The sequence below is a fragment of the Varroa jacobsoni genome, unplaced genomic scaffold, assembly GCF_002532875.2.
Source record: "Varroa jacobsoni isolate VJ856 unplaced genomic scaffold, vjacob_1.0 scaffold_52, whole genome shotgun sequence".
NCBI classification, from domain to species: Eukaryota; Metazoa; Arthropoda; class Arachnida; order Mesostigmata; family Varroidae; genus Varroa; species Varroa jacobsoni.
In genome coordinates, this window is record NW_019212954.1 from 75,539 (window position 1) to 96,342 (window position 20,804).

The 20,804-nt window shown below is 40.5% G+C and overlaps 2 long non-coding RNA genes across 11 annotated transcripts; one reads left to right on the plus strand and one right to left on the minus strand.

Moving 5' to 3' along the window:
- Positions 1-304: 304 nt before the first annotated feature.
- LOC111260830 (uncharacterized) lies at positions 305-20,064 on the minus strand. Of its 9 annotated transcripts, none has more exons than XR_015311228.1 (7): positions 19,444-20,000; positions 15,995-18,813; positions 15,080-15,370; positions 14,868-14,954; positions 8,048-8,382; positions 4,994-5,482; positions 305-465 (listed from the first exon to the last, which is right to left on the minus strand). It is a non-coding gene; the product is annotated as an uncharacterized LOC111260830 (long non-coding RNA). The 9 variants fall into 9 exon arrangements; XR_002680567.2 differs by lacking the exon at positions 305-465 and having other exon boundaries at positions 5,078-5,482; positions 15,995-16,080; positions 18,633-18,813; positions 19,444-19,997; XR_015311215.1 differs by lacking the exon at positions 305-465 and having other exon boundaries at positions 5,078-5,482; positions 15,995-16,080; positions 19,444-20,064.
- LOC111260823 (uncharacterized) lies at positions 1,685-7,795 on the plus strand. Of its 2 annotated transcripts, XR_002680565.1 has the most exons (4): positions 2,743-3,321; positions 3,755-4,674; positions 6,212-6,371; positions 7,104-7,795. It is a non-coding gene; the product is annotated as an uncharacterized LOC111260823 (long non-coding RNA). The 2 variants fall into 2 exon arrangements; XR_002680564.2 differs by lacking the exons at positions 2,743-3,321; positions 3,755-4,674 and adding an exon at positions 1,685-1,827.
- Positions 20,065-20,804: the final 740 nt, after the last annotated feature.

The following is a 20,804-nucleotide window of genomic DNA, read 5'->3' on the forward strand; positions in this document are numbered from 1 at the left end:
CTGTTGTGAAATTGTGACAAATGATTTTTGTATTTTTTTTTTTTTTTATCAAAATTAAATTACCACCCTTAAAGGAGCCCTGCAGAAATCAAAGCATCCGACCGTTCGATGGTGCAAAATCCAAGCTATACGACGGGTGCTCTAAAATTCCCAATTCATGTTCCCTCTTTTTTGCTCACTAGTTAAAGATGTGTATGAAATAGCATATCATGATAAGAAAACGGCATCTTTTCAGTTTAAAAAGTGAGATTCATTTTTTGCAATAAAACAAATATATCTATTTTTAAAGTAGAGTCCACCATTTCGTTAAGCGGCAGCATCTCACAATCCGCGATTTGTTTCCGGTCCACTTTATTTGATCTCTGTCTGGTGTTTTTGTACAGATCTTTTTATTTGCGCATTATTGACGTATGTGAGCCACTTTTCTTCATCCATCATCCGTGATCAGCCGTCTTCGTTAGGTTCCTATAGAATTCCGCAGATAGAAATACGATTGAGTAAATTGTTTTGCGTTCTGTTCCACCCAAATACCGAGCTTTTTTGTAGCCAGCTTTCTTCAAACGGTTTCAAATTGTTTGATGGTCGATGTTTAGTTCCTTAGCGATGCCCTAGCTACACACCCACCGATCTTGTTCGGCTATAACATCAATTTTTTCCATAATTGGTAGATCGCTGCGGAGCGCATCTTTCACGTCGAAATTCCCAGAGGAAAAGCGACGTCCTGACAGCGCATCTGTACTTTTTATTATTTTATGGGCCTCCTCGGCAGACTTTGCGCATTTATCGTGACAACTGTAAAGTGGAGTGAATGTTCGCTGAAACTTCACTTATCCTCGAGGCGCTCTACTTTAAATCTGAATTAAGTATTGCAATAATTTATTTATAATACATATCAGCTCTCGAATGACGCTAATGTCGGCCGGACCCGACTCACATTACCTAGCGTATAGGCCATAAAGCTAGAGAAACGGCTAATACTTTTTCGTAATATTATATATGGTGTGTACTGTGGGTCGACACGAAAATTGCCTAAGTCAGCTTGTCCCACAAAAAGCCTCTGTAATGGCAATATAAATAGGCTTATGTATATAGGTGACAATGCGGAGCTCGTCAGAGGAGCTCTTGACGAGAGCTCTACTCGTTATTATGTTCTTGCATGGATACGTAAACGTCAATGTAAGCAAATGTAAAAATACAGTCCTATGTTGGAGGATGGTCGTAGAAATTATAAAGGTACAACTAAGTTTTGCGCATCGGTATGCCGCCTGGTCTATTTCAAACAAAGGGGCCTTCAGGCTACGAATAAGGCTAGCGTCGCTCCCTTTCTTTCGGTGATCGTTGACTTATCCGTCTCTCCATCCCCTATCTCGTCCATTCTCCCCTACCATAAACAACCAGTGATCTGATTGCATAAACCCATCCACATTCCAAACAGCTGCCCTAATTGATGAAAGTTTTTTTTGAAAAGGGTACAGCAGTGGTTTGACATTAACAGGGAAGCAAACAACGACGACGATGCTACTTCAATTCACCGACACTTTCGCCACCACTCCCAGAACGGCACAAGTGCTACCGCTAGTGACTTTTGCTGTTTCGGTTAGGCCGCACGAGCGGGGCAGGCTGTCACAAAAATGGCTTAGGCACAAAGGGCGAGGGTGGGCGAGAGTTGGGTTTCATCGTATCAAACCGAGTAAATATTCGTAGCACTTCGCGTTTATGGACTTGTTTTTCGTCTTCAGTTTGCCACTGTGGTCGCTGCCTCTATAAACTCGAACGCAAAAGTTGAGATGGAGTAATGACGCCAAGCTGCAGGCTTCTTGTCACTGGGTAGGTCAGACCGTCAGATTTTTTTTAAAACGTGTTGGTGCTATGTCTAGCAGGAACATGTCTGTTCTTACCTGATACGAGAGCAAAGAGCATAAAAGACTATGATAAAACAAGAATATATATTAAATACTTCATTAGAAAGTCAAGAATGTATACGCAATGTGTGTCCAAGGATTTTTTTTTGATTCTCTGTATATATTGTTACAATGCGTACTAATAATTATTACTACTAATAATACTGAGTGCTAGAGATCTTCATTGATATCGATATGTAAAGGTGAAACGTTGAGCAAAAAAATCTCATTTTTTAGTGATAAGCTACCATTTCTTAACTACTCAAAAACTACACAATGGATTAACATTTTAGAGCCTGCGACGGGCGTCTACAGTTGACCTCAAAATGGGCCTGTTGATGGTTTATAGACTTCTACCAGACTCGACTTAACCCTGGTTCGAATCGATTGTCAGTAGGACAGACACGTGAGATGTGTTTAAAGTTTGCCTATTCGGGCAGGAACAGCAGGGGCAAAGTACTACGAACGCATTCGAAATGATGAATGATACCTGTGCGCGTTCTTCCAGATGAAATAATTTTTGCCCCAATGCGACGAGTGATCGTTTCAATTCAAGGCGTTTTTAGGAGACGTTAAAAAATCGTGCCAGTGTAACATCGTTGTAAATAGCCTTAGTGGAAAATCACCGATGGGCTTTACGGGCCTTGTCTGATTTGCACGCGGACAGCAGTATATCAAGTTATGGACGAAGTCGAATCGTCGACAAGGTCAGCTGGGGTTTACAATAAGCGCAGAAGGCAGATAAGCACACGGCTGTGATGTGCAGAAGCGTCCAAGTTACATCCCAGAACAGAGCAGAAGCCATATTCGAAGCATTAACGTACTACGGAACAAGGTACCAGCTCGGACGTAAAGCCCTGATGATGGCCATTATGGAGGTCAAAGGCGCTGATCCCTCTACTGCATTCATGTTGCTAGAACGCAGTATAGAAATTTCTTTTTAAACGAGATTTTTGCTGGGATTAACGAGAAAAATTTACTAGGTACCAACGCGTCACAAAGCTCCTGTTTCGAATTAAAGGTAACAATGTGCTTTTGCATAGCTCGCAAACCCAGACTCAAGCCATAGTCATATTCTGTCATTAAAAGAAGACGGACGGACATGCCGGAATTTAAAAAACTGTGCAGTGGTGGCGAAACCACATCCATCCTAACCCCCGCTTAAAGAGGTGGTATCTAGGTGTGAAGTTTGCAGGCCTCTAAAGCCGAGGCTTCGTGCGTGTATTTTAAAGTCTACTTCTATTTATTTCAAAATCTAGCTCCACGTAAAATTGACGAGGCCATCATAACAGGCCAGGGAAGCAAACTGTAAATTCTGTCAACTCCGGATAATTTGTTTTTATTTTTGTTTAATTTTTGCCTTGGAACCAATTCAAATGTTTTCTGATATGTTTCTACACCAAGTTACACTTAGGTTGCGGTAAGTTCTACCACCATGTTTTCGGCTTCTCTTTATCACTATGCAAGGCTAAACGTTTTGCGTTAATAACTGAAGTGAACGAATTATTGTATGGAAGAGCATATTTTTTATAAGTGAAATTACTCTGTCATAGAGCTTTTCTCAGTTGTTACACCCTTCCCTCTCATTTTATGATCAAAGAAGCACCCGAAGCGTAGATTCGACAAACGTGAATAGCATTTAACAGCTTATCATTTCATTCATGGTATTAAGGTTGACCACCGAGTCAGGAAACATTTAGCTTTGCCGCTGTAAAAGTATTTCCGCGGTCGTCACTCTTTATTCCAAAATCCGTCACAATCATTACTAGCTTATCCATCTCAAATATTCGTGTGCAACAGCTTGGAATAGTCTCTCATTGTCAACATGCATCGTTGTAAAGGCTCGTTTACAGGACTTGGAAGAGAGAAACCCCCCCCGATGAAGAACGACATACATGACACAACCGTTATATTTATTCTGTACGACAGTATTCGATGCATAATACGTATTATATAGCAATGGCGAATCTGTGTATAAAAGAATATGAAGCTTCTTTACTTGTTGGTTTTAGGCCTAGATGGAAAATTAATTCTCCCCTACCCTAAACCCGAAAATCTAAATGAGGAGTTAAATATGTTTGTTATGCGCATTGATCTACTTGATAATTAATATCTGCTAAAAAGCTTTGAATCAAGATTTGATCGCGGCAATGTAGTATCAACGAACGGACACAACCATAGTGTGACAATCGATTCTAACGGTTTCTAGCTGTGTTCTGCTATTATCGCTTCTGCTGACGTGTTGCCTGCCTAGAAGCAATAGAAAAAAAAGTCATATCCTGCATTTGCACAAACTTTCTGCCGGTGTCACCTAAAAAAACCTCAACTCTCGAAAGGCCATGAAGCCCTTATCAAAAAGTGCAACGCGAACGATATATTTTAATGGTGTATTATTGAACAAATCTATTATGAATTGAGTGTCTCTTCAAATGCCCTTAGCTTTAACGATGAATATAGGTATTTATCTTTCAGTACCACCTATTTACTATAAAGTTCATATCAGCAATTTTAGCATCGGGTCCGAAGAGATAGTTCCTTTAGTTGATAGTAGTTTTCGCAACAGCTTGCTGGCAACCTCTGCCACGTCGGATCATTTTTAAACGTTCTCTATTGCGCATACGGAGTTGTACCGAAAACGTCGATGATAAGGCAGTTGATGTCAATTGCAGCTGATGTCTTCAAGAACCCAATAGATCGTTCGGCACGTCTGGGAACGCGTATAGGAACGACAAGACATTGATTTCTATGCCAACTAGTCCCATTTTGCTCGCAGGTAATGAAGCACCTCTTATCGAAAAGCGTTCATTGATGCAGTTGGTCAGTTATGAGTATCTTATTTATGTTTCGACCCAAGTCTATTGCTGAAGGAGAAAATAGACTCATCAAATAGTCTTTCTTTTGAATACAAGATGCATCATAGTAAATGGATTCTGGTATAAATGAAGTTAGAAAACAATCTTTGTTCTGTGTTCTGCACTAAACTTGCCCAGTGGCAACTGCTGTTGTTATTTTACTAAATACGTACAAATTAATGCCTAATAAGTTGTCCCGGAGCTCATCATAGACTAAGGAGTAAAATTCTTCTAACGTACATTTATTGGTCCGACAATTGTTAAACGGCCATTTTCCGGCCGGCTTCCGCCGCTCAACCATTCGACTGTCTTAAGACCAGCGAGAACGAGTCAAACGCTTCGTATTTATTGACGAGGCATCTTTTCAGTAATGATTTATTCCTTCTCTTGCACGACACCTACTTCAATCCTTTCTTTCGCACGTTTCTTTTTCAATTCTTTCGACAAGGGATGAAGAGCCATTGGAGAAAACTGGTCGAGGGCTCCTGAAGCCCCAAAAATATTCATGTCGCATTGTTTTCTTCAACTCGTATCTTTTCCAAGGCCGTTATTGTTTCTCCTTTCCCTTCTATTCCATATCTCGTGGACTTACAACGGTTTCTTCTAAAAAAAGCTTCAATTCAACCTGCACGCTGCTCACGTTAGCTTCTTCAAATCAGTGCTCGCCTCTTCTTCTCAGTCGCTTGGTTCCGGCCTATTGTTGTAATGTACACAGCCTGAATCGGTCACCTTGAAGTAACGAATAGAAAAAATCATAAGAAAATGTACACGATCGTTTAATAGTGCAATGAGCCGTGCAAACAGCGCAAGCATTAGACAGCTCACGCTCACAATAAATTTGATCGTGTTTCTCTAAATATAAGGCTTGAAAGAGCTGCTTCCACAACACAAATAAAAAAAAAAAAAAAAAAAAGGATGAATCTTATCAAAGAACACATACTACAAATAATTTTTTCGCCACCCTTGTTCGTGATTTGGTACAAACAATCGAAATTTCTTGCCGAAGATTAAGATAACTAAGATTATAAACGATAACTTTACTTTTCCACTTTTAGACAGGCGTCCATACGTGTCGGTCAGGAACACTAAATCACAAACATACTTTTGAGTAAATAAGAAAGTACAAGATAGTCTTTTTCTTTTAGATTTAAGCAATTCAAGATTGCCCTCAAATGGATAAGCTCAGATACTTGTGATCAAATTTTCGGCATCTACGTCCATTTGACCTTGCGTACGTTGAGTTTTTATGGTTGTTGTTAAAACGTTGTTACGGAACCAATCCAGCTAAAAGCCGTTGTCAGAGAGTCGTTTCTTATTTATAAGAACGAGATCTAAATAAATTGCATCTTACTACCTTCAGTGGCACGGTGTCAACTTAGTTAAAAGCAGATTAACAGAAGGTCTTAACAACATTAGAACGGTAACAGCAGGTCTGTCTTCTGTGTACTTTTGCTAAAGACTCGTTACGCAAACGTTCCTAAGCGCGTGTACTCCCGGATAAGTCAGCCACTCACAGTTGATGAGCACCTCAGCAAGACCAGCCTTCATGCAAGCCCTTTGCCCTGTTAGAAGCAAATGATAAACGTTCAACATAAAGGGACCACCGCACGATATAGCTGTATGTACATTGTTCAAATCTATGCTTGTTATCTTGTCGATAGAAAGGAATAAGGATAGTTAATCGATCCACTAGAAACGTCACAAATGGTTATTTCGAAAAAGGGCCGAGTGACAGATGAGTGGGGAACTAACCATTTCAGAGTGAGCATCTAAAGGATAACGACTAGAAGAAAGTTTAGTTCACCCACATGGCCGGTCAAGTGGATGACGACTGAGGCCTCGTCCTGCGTGCCTCGAGGGTTTATGGCGCCACAAAGTAAGCCCACTACATCTGTGGCCTTTCAAAAAAAACTTACATACACGTTAACACTCATAGATTCTATCTAGATATTGAAATAGAAACTAGCAGCGTGCTCGACTGGGTATAGGTAGTATCTCCCACCGGCCTTTGGGCATAATCCGGGCTCTTGCCGTCGGCTGGAAATATGTTGCGCGTGAACCTTCGGATTCCGATTGCTTTCTGTTTGTAGCACTGCGTCAGAAATTGGTAAAATCTACGTTTGCCATGAGTGCTATATGGCATTCCGGCTAAACAAGTCGTAACAGGTTGGTAAGACGGCGAACAGCCTTGTCTATATATATATACATACATATATATATATATATATATGTGTGTGTGTTTGTATGCGTGTGTATCTGTGTGTGAGGGCCACGGGGTAGTGTGCTGATATTGTGTCTTCCACTGAAGCATTCATTCTTCAATCTGTCTTCTATTCTTCCCTTATTACAGGCTACAGCTGCTGCAGCAACTGGCTAAGCGGAGGCTAGAGGCCACAACTGTGAGATAGTGGTTCGGCTGAGTCCTTCTTTCACGTGTATTTTTCTGTGACTAACAGCCCGCAAGTCAACGGTGGTATTATTAATAGATATATGGCATTTACTTTCGGACACTTTGCCGTTGGAGGCCATGCCGAGAGTGCAACAGAGCACTGAGACCTCATTCAAATACATCTGTAAAGCACACAGTTACAAATGCACCCATAGATATGCATGAGAGCGCTTTTCAGACGCATAGGCTGTTTCGTCGCTATCTGCGGAAAGGACATAATTCCGCTCAAACTGAAAGTGTCATTTAGCTAAAATAAGAGTGGTAGATAAAGACGGAGAGGAGAAGCTGTGTGGGTAAAAAGACAAAAAAGCAAAAGTATAAGATATTTATACTTGAAGGACAACAAGCATTTAAATTGGACAATGAAATTAAGGAGTACTTTTAAGATATCTAGCGATGTTAACAATAGTCTTGTTCGTTAGCCTATCGAGCTACATATCTCTAAGGCGAAGCTTTGAACTGTCTATCGGGCCAATATGATTATATACGTTTCACATCTACCTAAGTACAACTATCAAGAAATATATGTCGGTTAAAAAGCTTTCGATGGCATCGTTGCTAATAAAACTATCATTTTTCATAATTGCTACTTATTTACGTGTCATATTAATTTCTGAAAACTGGAAACGAAACCTTGTTTGCTCTCAACCAATTTGCTTTGCTTGAGTCGTAGCTTTCTTGCCTTTCAGCCTGCTAAATTGACACGCTTCCTCTCAAAGTTTGTTCTAGCTGGATGTACTCGACAACGATACCTTGCTCCCTTATGAATACTTCTTCTCTCACAATTGTAATTATCTTTGGACATTTATAAACGTTAATCATGGAATGACTAGTTAAGCACTTACTAGTAAAAAGGCGGTACGTGGGACCGGGGGTCTGAACGTCACCGTTCCGCGCTGTGACGCAGGGAAGGACGCTCTCAGTATCAGGACAATGTGAGGGCTAAATACGGACGACATAAGTAGTTTGGCTATGATGGCAGCCGCTCGCATTGAGACCAAGAAGAAGTCGAGATTGCCGGACATGCACCCGGAGACGAAGATGAGACACGTTCAACCAAGACAGATCTCTCCGCGTGCTCCTCTAACCGGAAATACCGATCCTTCTCCCTATCCAAGATCCCTTCTCCTTCTGTCAACCGCTACCACTTCTGCTGTCGCTACTTTATTTCACCGAACTTCTGATGATAGAAAAAAGAACAGCTGAGAACATCTCAATTCAGAACAAAGAAGAAGTAGTGTTTTTAAACATCTCCTGTGCTTTACCCCATTTAAAAAAATGAATGAGCACACCGTCTATATGCTGCAGGAAGGCAGTCTGTAGGAATGTCCGCCTAATGGATCAGTGCATCCAAAAAGGAAGGGGGTGGAGAACTAGAGAGTAAAAAAGAACTAAGAGTTAATTTACTTTCACTAACGTTATATTCGTCATAAAGACTAAGCCGTATGTAGCAGCCATTTTATATTCGCTAATTATTCTAGTCTAACAGAAAGAACAAATGATGAACTGAAAAGCGGTAAAGGGGCTCTCGCACACACATTCTCTTACCCACAGGCACGCCCTCAGACACAACGACATTGACACGGCCGGGGCCTGCAGCAAAGAAGCTTTAAGTGGCTCCAAGTCTTGACGAGCGTTTCGCTAGCGAGCTGAACTGGTCCGCAAGCGCTGTCATATGACAAAAAAAGACAGCTGTCTCTTGGTGATCCCATTACAGCAATGAGTTATAGGCAGAGATTTGCCCTCAAAGAAGCAGCTTATATGCTTTTTTGCCTGCCTATTCTGGCTTCTTGTCCTCTCTCATTCATCATGGAAATGTGCTACTAACATATATATTCAGATGTTTGAAGAACCGGCTACTATCAAGAAACATGTAGATATAGTTGCCTTTTCCGAGCTATCCGTCTATATATATATATATATATATATACGGTAAAATGCACAGACACCTACCCCAAACAATATCGCACGCTGCTGCCAATTACCTTCGATAGACTACTATTTATAGACTATAAGTGGCAAGCAAAAAAAAGTTCACAGGAAAGCATTTTTTTATATTTACTCATCCTAACATGTGCATTAGTAACTCTTTACTTGGGTTCGACTCAGGCTTAATCAGATCTAAATTATACTGCGATAATACAGTTAGTTCTCTGGCACATTTTCACACCTTTTGAGCATACTAGCGTCCTTCGAAGCCGCATTTGCCGGGAACTAAGATATAGGATGGCGCTTAGCATCATTGAGCTGTACACTTAATGTCACCTAGCAATTTTGCAACCGTCTTGTACAGTTTTAGGAAAAGTTAATCAAATATGCTCTTCTTAGGAAATCAACGTTAGATTCGACACATAAAACAAGCGTTTAAAGAGACGACGAATGCATTCTCAATTCTTGTCCAATTGATTCTTCTTTGAGAACCGATATTACTGATATAAAGCAGAATTGAGCAAATTAACTTATTACGCATATACTCGATGTTTTTGCTTGAAGTCTTTTTTTTTCTATCACTTTTCAAGTTTAATAGATTGCTTGCCATAGCGACCTCTGGCGGATGAATAGAGCTGACTCATGGCTTAGCTGTGGCCCATTTTTCGAAAAAAAACAACAGAGAGAAGAAAGTTGATCACCTCCATAGTAGGTTATGTATATCTATTTTTTCTTTCAAGGTTTGGAAAGAAGTGACAGCCATATGGCTTTCTGTGCGTCCTCTTTGTGCAACCGATGTGTTATAACAGTAATGGTAACATGCTTACCTAAGGGGAACATTCTTACTTCAAGTTCATTGTTAAGCTTACTCTGACCCGGGTTTACACGGGATACAACGGCATTTGTCTGGTTATTTCAGCTCGACAGATAAATGCCCGACACGAAATGACAGACACGAGCTTCTTTATGCATTGGTGCAAATCCCAAAGTAAAAGATGTAGGCCGTATCACGCGCATTTGTCATATTGACCTGCTGCGATTGAAGGTTTACTATGTGATGAATAATGTTCAAATGCAGAAGTGCGTGTTCGACCATCATAGCCCACTGCGATTATGTTTTGAATTCAAACCAAGTTCAAGCTGGAACGTCTTTCCACGTATGTTCCAGAGAAACACCGAAGCTTATGTTCTACATACGATACTAAGCGTCGAAAGGAATTCGCTCATACAACCAACGCGCAATGCTGCTCCTATCAAATTGGATTTGTTTTATATACGAGAAATAATTGTACTGATTGTAGATCTTTGAGGTTTTGCTGGTAGCCGGCTTGAAAGAATTGAAATTAGAGTACGAAGGTCTGCGATGCGCCAACACTGCGAAGAAAAGTGGTAGTAATTGTAAAAGCTGGATAGTTGGAATCGATCTACTCACGATCTTTCTCCAGTAAACTGATTAGTAGGTTTAAAGCCTACTCAAAATAGAATGAATATGCAAATGTTACCTAACAAGGTAACCAGTCTATTCTATTAGATTGTTAATTACGTATGTATATGCTCGTTTACAGAGCATATGTTAATGTGGATCTGGTGCTTCATCTACTAGGCAGAATGGGTGCAAACATAGATGAAAAAAATCCTTTTCTCAATATAGTCACGTACACCGGCCTTGATTGCGATACACATCCAGTTGCCTGTAAGACAGCACCCAACTCTGCAGGGGAAATAAACAGCAGAATCCTCATACTGTCAGCAGACGAAACGAAATATCTGCAAATGACAGAAGATTATTTCCATATTATTGCGCCAGAAAGATAGCAAAAAACGCAACGAAAAATGTTTACACAGAGTTTGAAGGCTTAGCCGATGGAGCCTAACATGTTGCTAGTAGCCTCGTAGATTATTTTCCTTCTTTCTGTCAGCCGGCTGCGACGTGCAATGATAAGGATAGGATCCTCCTACAGTTCTGCTCTTGTCACTATTATGGCACTTCTGAAGCCCTTGTTAGAGGTTCCTAGTAAAACATTTTACGATTATCCATAAGTAACCACTCGTTTTAAGCCATTCATTATATTAAAAACCGCCACCACAGATTACAGTGGTGTTTTCAGAGAGCGGTAAGGACGTCAGAGAAGAACACTGCTGTAGAAAGCAATAGGACATGCTGCCAATGCAGCTATTTTCAACTACCCTCGGATTTTATTTTGAGGAGAACATATTTTATTATCACTCTTCTAGGAATACGTCGATGGAAGCATTTGACATAATGAATTTTTCTTAGTGTCAATGATAGCGTAGGAATTTGACATTGATTTTCTGAAACTGGAAATTATGAACGGCAGACAATTGTACTGCAGGGTAAATCCTTGATATCCAGCCCTATGCATAGATGTTAAAAGGACTTGTTGTAAAGTACCTACAGTTTGCCTTTAGTTCGTGCATCGTATCTGTTTTATTCATGCTATTTACCATACAAAGCAAACACTATTTATAAGTGAACAAATTAAAAAAGCCTACTACCAATACAATACGATGTCTGACGACGTTTTTGACAATGGCAATAACAACTGGCTACTGCAGCGCCCGCGGGCATCCTCCTATGCCTATGCCTGACATCGATACTCACGTGAAGGTTACGCAATTATGTATTAGATGTTCACTTAAACTCAAGATTAGGTTAAGCATTTGCGCTAATCATGTGCGGACCTGCATCTGCAGTGGATAATAGCAGACTGAAATAAACGGATAGAAGAAAGAGGTTTGAGAACACAAGGAATGGTGCCTTTCTCGTGCGACACGTGCCACAGATGATTGTAGATCTACTGCAACTACAAAACAGTGGTCCTCGTTTGACTTTGTTGCATTTAAAACAATGCAAAAACGTGTAGGAGACATAAAAAGCTGAAGGGTATTGTGCGGTCATATATATCTACCGGAAATAAAAGCCCGGTGCGCTATCACGCGAATTGTTCCAGGTATGCGTTTAGAGTTGCCATTTGCTTCCGCGAATGTAACACTCTGTGTCGCCGTCCTAGAGGGGTTCTAATGTGCCACGACGAGGTCATACCAAGCGCGAGTTGGGCTGGCAGCCATACTTGACGCAAACGATATACGACCATGAGGGCAGAATTACGCTACATTGGAGTAAACGAAATTCAACTGTCAACCCAGAGCTAGTCCTATAACAATCGCATTCCTCAGCATATTAAAGCATTCAAATGATAGACAGGTCACTATCTGTCCGACTGCTTCTCGGGTCTTGTTAAGCACATCGCTACGACCTAGTTTCAGCGTCGTTCTCCGCTGTCACATGAGTTTTTCCGTGAGTTGTCCAGCGCTTTCTGCGACTATGCCTAACCTCGACATTCAATACCGCCTATACAACTCCTACGCTTTTAAATAACGGGCATATTTTACAGCTGTAATCCGGATTTCTACATTTATTATTCGATTTAACATTCGGTTGTGACATAGAAACAAGTTGATCCTGTATTTTGAGCAAAATAGGTTGCCATTCATTAGTCGCCAAGGTAGGAACGAATACATTTACCTCCGAAAATTCACGAAAGTTAAAATATTTGCATTCTTACAGTCATTTTCAAATATGACTTCAGTCTATGTTGAAACGTTTGCAACATTGTAGTTTTCAACACAATGAATTATTGCTAGGTAACTGCTGATGGTCTATTAGATCCGCTAGTTCGACGATTTTTGTCGTATATTTTCACACATTGCCATATATATATATATATATATATATATATATATATATATATATATATGAAAATAAATAAGTGAAAGATATATATATTTCATTCTTAGAAAGAAAATAATAAATAAATATAACAAGGTGAGACACTTAAATTGGTAATTTTGATATCTTTTTCATAAATATTTCAACGAATGCTAGAAGTGTCGTTCCTAACGGTGATTATTCAATACAACTCGCCGCGATTACAGTTTCAGTTAGTGATCTAAACTACTCACTAAGAGCTTTTACCTTTTAATAGTAACAGTACGTTCAGCGATGTTGGTAGGTATCAACTTGATAAGGTGCAAAAGACTAACTAGTGGAACTTATCTGGATAAACCCATCAGAAATTGATATTCTCCTTTCTATAAAGGAGATTAATTTTTGAACCAAAAATCGGGGTGTATAAAAGATCGATTTGCAAACCCTATCTAGAAACTTAAATCTAAAGAACCTTCCGATTTCTTATAGGAAAGATTTACTTGGGTTTTCCAAAGGTCACATAAAAACAGGCAGTAACGTAATCTTGTTGACAGCCAATGTGACGAGTTTGTCTAGTAGGTGACATTTTTACAATCCCTAAAAGGACGTACTGTTTGTCGCTGTGGCGTCCTTTTCCTTCTCTTCTAGAAAAAAACAGCTTACATGTAGTACTAGGAATAGCATATGAACGCAGGCCTTCTTTAACAAGTGATGTGGCAAAGTTTACTCCCAGACTTCGTGCCGTGTACTCCCTATATTCATGAGTTTATTTATATGACAAGAGACGAAGGGTTCAACTTTGCAGCTGTTATCAGCACGAAGCTAAATGCATTAATGATACTTTCACTGGAGAGCTGTGATTAAGTACAATTGTTCCCTTCTGTACCATTCCTTTGCATGCTGAGGCCTTGTTCCGCTGCGGTGCACGACTGGCGCAAGTAGATGGCTCAAATTCTCTGCTAGCCTGCATAGTATGGAGAAGGTGACTTTTGTCATTGTTCTACAAGTCTTACGTTCTGGAGTACACAGAACCTGCCACTATCTCTACCTACTAAAGTAACATATTCAGTGTTAGCCTTTATATTGAAGGAGAACTCGCAGTAAGCAAGGACGTACACAGCGTCATCCCAGTCACATTTTCACTCTGCACTGAAATATCCTCATCTAAGCACCCCTCTAAATTACTCTGTGTCATTTGTAGAGATGCCCTTTCTTCCTTGCCCTACTACCACTCTATATAAGCTTCGTCTATATAAGGCTCTATATAGCTCTATATAAGGATCGTCCGGCGAAAAGCTCCAAGACGATCGAGAGAAGAGATGTTCAATCAAATTTGATGTTCTAGTCTGACAGGCATTGGCGATATCGTGCGTGCCCTAAAAACAGCAAGGCCTTCTCACTCGCATCCAACCGGATTTTGCTTTACTCTCAGGGCGCTGTTGCTGCAGAACAAGTGGGGGCTACCAACCAGCCTTACGCCCAGCGAATAACGAAGTCGTGGCTGTTTTTATGTTACGGATCGATCTATTCTCAATTTGAAGCGAAATCAGTTGACCCTGAGTCTTTGTTACTGGCAACCGCAGAACGAATTTCGCCCAAAAATCCAACAATCATGCACAGATCAGCAATCGTACATGTAAAATAACTGAGACACGACTTTTTAATTCAAAACCCTTACGTACATTCCTACACTCGTGTACGTAACATATTTGTGACATTCGACTAGCTTTTATGTAGAGGTTTCTCCAATTTCTTCTGCTAATTTAATGAGATAATCAACCTATAATTTTTCTCTGGCCTAGAAAAAAAATGTATCGCACATGCTGTGTTGCATATTGTGTGTAGATAAAAAGTAAGTGCTGCTTTCGACGCTTTCATGCTTTTAGATTTACCATAATTTTGAGAACATAGCTAGAACGATTTAGTTACATCGTCATTGCAATTCTTCTTTGAATACAACGTATCTATCTATCTATCTATCTATCTATCTATGCGTTTTACATTACCTCATTTGTCGTTGCTATATTCTTGACGAAGCTGCTTATCCGGACTTGTTTATACACGCTCTCACGGACTTGTTTATGACTCATACACTGCATAAGAATAACGAAAATTGTAATAATAATTAAAGCGAAAAAAAGGTAAAAAGGCCAGCATGCGTCCTAGCTTTTGTTGGAACTGTTAGTGCTGTATGGTTTCTGGTAAGCGGTGTACTAACCGTTAGACCATTCCATTGGTGGCGTCGTAGCAGACCTTCGACCTTACTCGATTCAGATGTCCGTGTAGCTTTGACGCGAGTAATTTTTTACATTTATTGCGGGTTCGACAGTATGTTCCACGCGATAAATGTTATGCTAGATAGTTCGACCTCGCTTTATAGCTGCAACATATAATGGGGCACGGTGAAGTTGATATGCTCCCTGTTTCGAGTTTTGCGTCCGGCACCGCCGTTAGATATTCCATCAAACCACTTGATCTCAGCATCGTATATCTATGCGAGGATTCGAACCTAGATCGTAACGTGCGAGTTTCCAATATGAACAGATAAATACGTTACGCAATAAGTTATTACGGGGACCATAGCCATGCTAGAGAGTGGCTGTACTGACACTAATCAACACCATACGATTTTTCGTCCTATAGGATGGCTAGCAGCTAAGCAAATGTGTATAACATAAGTTTATAGTTAAGTGAGAACAAACTTCCACTTAGATAAAAAAAAAAAGTTGCCTTCTAGTTCTAGATTCACTGATGATGGTTCAATTGTCGGGCTACATTTTGTAACATTTGCTCTCTTGTTGTTTCCAATTGTAAGTTTTTTTTGCTTCCATCCGTGTAAGAAAGTAACTGTTAACGGCAAAACCAGTATGTCGCAATAGAAACCGATAGTTACGATGTATTTGGTTTTTGCCTAAGAAAAATCCCACTAAAGGTTCATCTGTTGAAATTTCTGCGACAAGAAATCTGAGATTAAAAAAATCCACTTAAGTAGCATATCTTTAAGAACCTCATATATTTACAAGGATATTTATATGGCACGCCAAGATTATAAGCACGCCATATATATTGTATTGTTTTTTTTTAATTCAATTTTCAGAACACCCATTTTGTTGTTTCATCATACATGACGTACGTTGGTCATATCGAGGGTGATTGGCCCAGAAAAAATAGACACTGATGGTAAATCCATGGTATCTGTCAATTTGTACCATGTGCCTCCTGAAACCACAAATTATTGAAATTTCCTTAGCGGAACATTCCATTGCAATTAGAATGATTGCATCGAATTATAGCAGAATATATGGTTTTTTTTTATGACGTAGTCACTTCATGCCATAAAAGCCATAGTCGCTCTGCTGCACCGCGTCTCTACAAAAGTGTATTAATCTGAAGTTGACTGAAACAAATGTCTGAATTGTGTAGATAACCACCTCGGATATTTTTTTCTAAAGTTTTTCCAAAATTTTTTCCAAAATCTTAAAATCGTGCAGCGACGCGTGAAAATGGCAAAAAAAGCAAAATATAGAATATGGTATTAGATTTTGTTCAAAATATTATCACTGTCTACTGCTGGAATGGAGATTTAAGTTTAGTCAGGGGAAATCGTATGATCATGAAATATGCCCATTGACCAGCATCGACAAAGTGCTATATAAATCTGATGCTGCTACGACCGGTTACTATGCATGGTTCTATCTGTTCGTGGATATTTCAGGTGAGTGGATGTTAATGGCGAAGTCATCTGCGGCTTTTTTGTGTGCTTAATGTGCTGTCATATATGGTGCATGTATAATGATATAGACCATATGTATGTGTGCATGCGTGGAGTCATATGTCGATGCGTTGAGCGTGAAACGCACGCATACAATATTTTCCTGCCTCCGATAGTCGTTCACGCTGCCGTCGGTAAGCGACTCATACGAGGTCAACTTAGCACTATAGTATCATTGCTTCGAGACTGTTGCCGCTGCTATAATCGTATCATATACCAGTTCATCCCATCTTCGGGTCGACCAGGGGCCGAAGAGATAAAGTGCCTAAGGATTTAGACTAGAACGAAATCTCGATGGAGTGAGAATTCCGTAGGATGACGAGGCGGTGCTGCTGACTTCATACCACATCTACATCGATTGGGCCTATTGGCTAATAATATTTCTAAAATAATATCTGACTGCACTTTACACGTTGGGAGCATAAAAGGGGTGAGTTTACACATGCTTTCTGCGATCTTTCGATAAAAAGATTGCGAAATGCATGGGGGACATGGAAAACCACGCGATATAGACGAGAAAACATGGATCGTATATAAGAGGGAATGTGTGTTTGTCGTAACGATCGAGCTATTCTCGCCTTTTCTTCCATTTGTATACTACTATAGGTCATACGTTCCTGGTTATGGTGAGACTATAATTATTTGTTAAGTGTGGTATTCGAAGTTCGCATGAGGCGTAAGGACAAGACCGCTTACAATTTCTTTGTCTTATTGCCTCATCGGGATCGATTGCTCCTTGATGCCGATCTAGTATACATTAACTCTTCTACTTCCAGAAATTTTAAGAAATAGAGAAATATAAACCTGGCGGGATCTAAGAGATCTATTTTTCCAATATCATCACAATCTGCCTTGCAAGAGTGACGACCTACTAGCTTTTGTCAAACATTAGGAGATAGAAGTCATTGAAGTGGACTGATTCGAGTGTTATTGCGGACCAATCATGAAGGCGAACCGCCAAATTCGATGAACAGAGAGGACGTGAAACGAGGAGTACTTTTGGCTCGCTCTTTTTCTCAACGGGTTGGTACTTGGTTTCTAGTTTGTAGCCATCACGTATTTTGTCTTATTCGTGCTTTTTGGTGCTGGATGTCCCATTGATCCCAGCTGCCTCTGGCTTCAGCCGAAGAGGCCTTCACAGCGTAGGTTCTTGTCGAGGCTAATTCTCCGTTGAGTTCTTTCGTCGAGAGGCGGTCGGCATACATACAACATAGTCCCGGGTTATGCTTTTCCCATTTCCCAGAACGAGCTGCCATGAAAAAATAACCCAGACTTTCTGTCATATCTATACATACCGATATTGTCATGGGCGCACATACTATTCAACGTATCAACAGACATTATTTCTTTCCTTAGAATGTTCACTTATATAGAACTCTATACATAGTAAGGTCTTCTTAAACAAGGCCACTTTCCTGTACCAGTGTTTGCACTGGATATTACCCTTTTGTATTGCCGTAGAGGTCGAAGGACAAGTATAAGGATATTAAATACATTTCAGAGATAAGTCTACGACCCAACTGTGGTATTTACAATCTGGGTACACACGGTTATGTCCATAATGCAAGAAATCTCATAAAACGACGAAACTAGTTTTCTTTGTCTGGTTGACCGGTGCCTTGGGAAATGCCTTTAGCGTCTACTAATAAGTAATGCGGTATAGAGAAATGAACGGTATAGCAACAAGCCAATAATGCTACGCAAACAAAGATCGAGCACTCGAATTTAGCGGAAGTCGTTTTTGCTGTGGTGGCAATGAAAAAAGTCTGTATTACTTCAGCGTGTTATTGTTTCTTTGAATGGAACGACAAGTTAAATGCTCCATATTGGCTGCCATCCACTAGAACACACTAGACTGCTTCGGTGGTCATCCTCCACCGATATGCGTAGTACTATTGCAACTAACGCATTTTAGTGGGTCTCGCAGTTACCATTGCTTATATGTTGTCCAATACAGAATATATGATCGATGACACGAGCAAGAATCGGATCTTGATACCTATATGTATTCGTCGCTCTTGTCTGAAACAAGCACTTATGTTCATTTTCAATACAGAGCTGCTGTACAAGGTTAAACCGTAGCGCGCTAAGGGATGGCCAGCAATCTCGTCGACAAACTTGTCAACGTATAGTTATTCATCTCAGAGTATGTCTCCCGTGTTGGTGTACATCTCGAACGTCTGCAATGAGATACGAATGGGCAGTGGCATTTTATTAGATCGAGGACGAGACAGCAAGTGTTAGCCTGGTTGGGGGTAAACGGGCTCGAGTAGAAATGATAGACACAGCGTTGTATTGCTACGCGAAAGAAAGCAAAGTTTTTCTGTGTCTGTTTAATTCACATAAGAATCTGACTGTATTGAGTAGTTAAGACGAAGGAGCGTGAGCGTTTAAACGGCGCTCGGTCGGACTGCATAAAAAGCAAATTTCACAGGTAGCGAGTGCTTTTTCGCTGTAGACAGCCTATACTATGGTACCTGTAATATCTACTGTATCTACGTAAATAGCTTATGCTGCTAATAGCTCAAAATGCTATCTGCACTTCACCAATAGCTATAGATAAACGCGCATGTTTATAATCACTGTGATAAAACTGGAACTTTTTTCCAATTAATATACTTAGTGATCGCCTATTATGCTTACATAATCATTTCGTATTGGTCTGTTCCTTAATAGGGTATACATAAAATAGCTACAAAATATTTTAAATATCTTAGATATTCCAGATAAGTTCGGCTTGATGTAACTGTAAGTTGCGTTACTCGGTCTATGTACTGGTACAGAAAATTTAGCTTTTAAATTCAACTCACCATGATTCAGTGGGCACTGTGAGATGCGGCAACGATTTGTGACTGACATCATTCATCTTGGACCCGCCAAATAGATTTTAAGCACACTATAAACTACTTTCAGATGGAATTATTTAATTAATCATATGTTCGACGAAGGCGTTCTTAGTGTCGAGTTAGCAAACAATGTCTACACCGTTCTACGAACAGCTCGTGTTCGCGATCGCTTCGCTGGTAGGCGATCGCCCGAGATACGTGTGAATTGGAAAATCAGTTCAGCTTTCCAGTTGTCCATCGTGTCATCGGCGTAATCGTCACTTTCATCGAGTAAATCATCGCGTTACGGCCATCAATGAGACCGTGTCCGGCTGCTTGGCTGCCCGTTGTTTTTCCGGCCTTGGAGCTCGAGCTCCACTGATCGCTCTATTTATTTTAATCCAGGATTAGTAGGAGCCCCCTCGCTGTCCCGACAAGACTGGAAGCATTCGTAGGTAATTCGTAAGTAATAAAAGCCCCGTCATTCTCTGCATTTGGTAGCATTTACTCATGCCTTTGACTGTCGCGTCCTTTCCTTATCTGGCCATGGAGAAGTCGCTCTCGACGATCGTAAACTCTTATTCTACTATTCTCTCCTCGCTACTTAGCGTGTGCCCTTGGCTATGCCAAATGCCCTGGCCTGTAGAGTACACATGAGCTGCGCGCATATGCCCTATGGAGGAAAGAGTTGAAGACAACGATAGGAGTCCAACATGAACAAGAACCTATGCTTTAAGAGCAGCCGTTATAACGATATCTAAGAGGTATTTTGCCGAGCAAGAGCTGAAATGCACCGGACTCGCAATGTAGACCTTATCGCCAATGGAACGACTTAATTCATTCGTGGCAGCATGATGTTACCGGTATAGACTGTTAGTAGTAGTACCCGTGGATCTTTATTACGTATACAGTACGAAAAACGGCACAGCCAGCGTTGCGGTCCCTTCTCTCGACGGTGTCGTTCGTGTTGCTGTGGTGGTTGCTGCAACCTGCCTGGCACCGATAAACCAACATGACCGAGCCTAGACTCGGATATTTATAATAACAATCGCAGCCACTTTAGTTCCTCTAATTTTCAATACACTTTCCTGTACTAAAGATAAGATTGTTTCAACAGCTGGTACTGCCGTCGATGGTCACGACAAGCAAGGCAGAGACGAATAGAATCAATGACTGGCATTCTATGGTAATAAATGCTAACGTTTGATTCCGAATCGTTCCTATGTGCCCTTCGACCATTCCTTCGCCCCTGAGTGAGGACTGAAACCGATGCCTACGATGAAAAAAGGAAGACAAGGAGGAGCGGACGAAAAATCAGGAGTAATAGACAGGGCTTGTTGTAACCA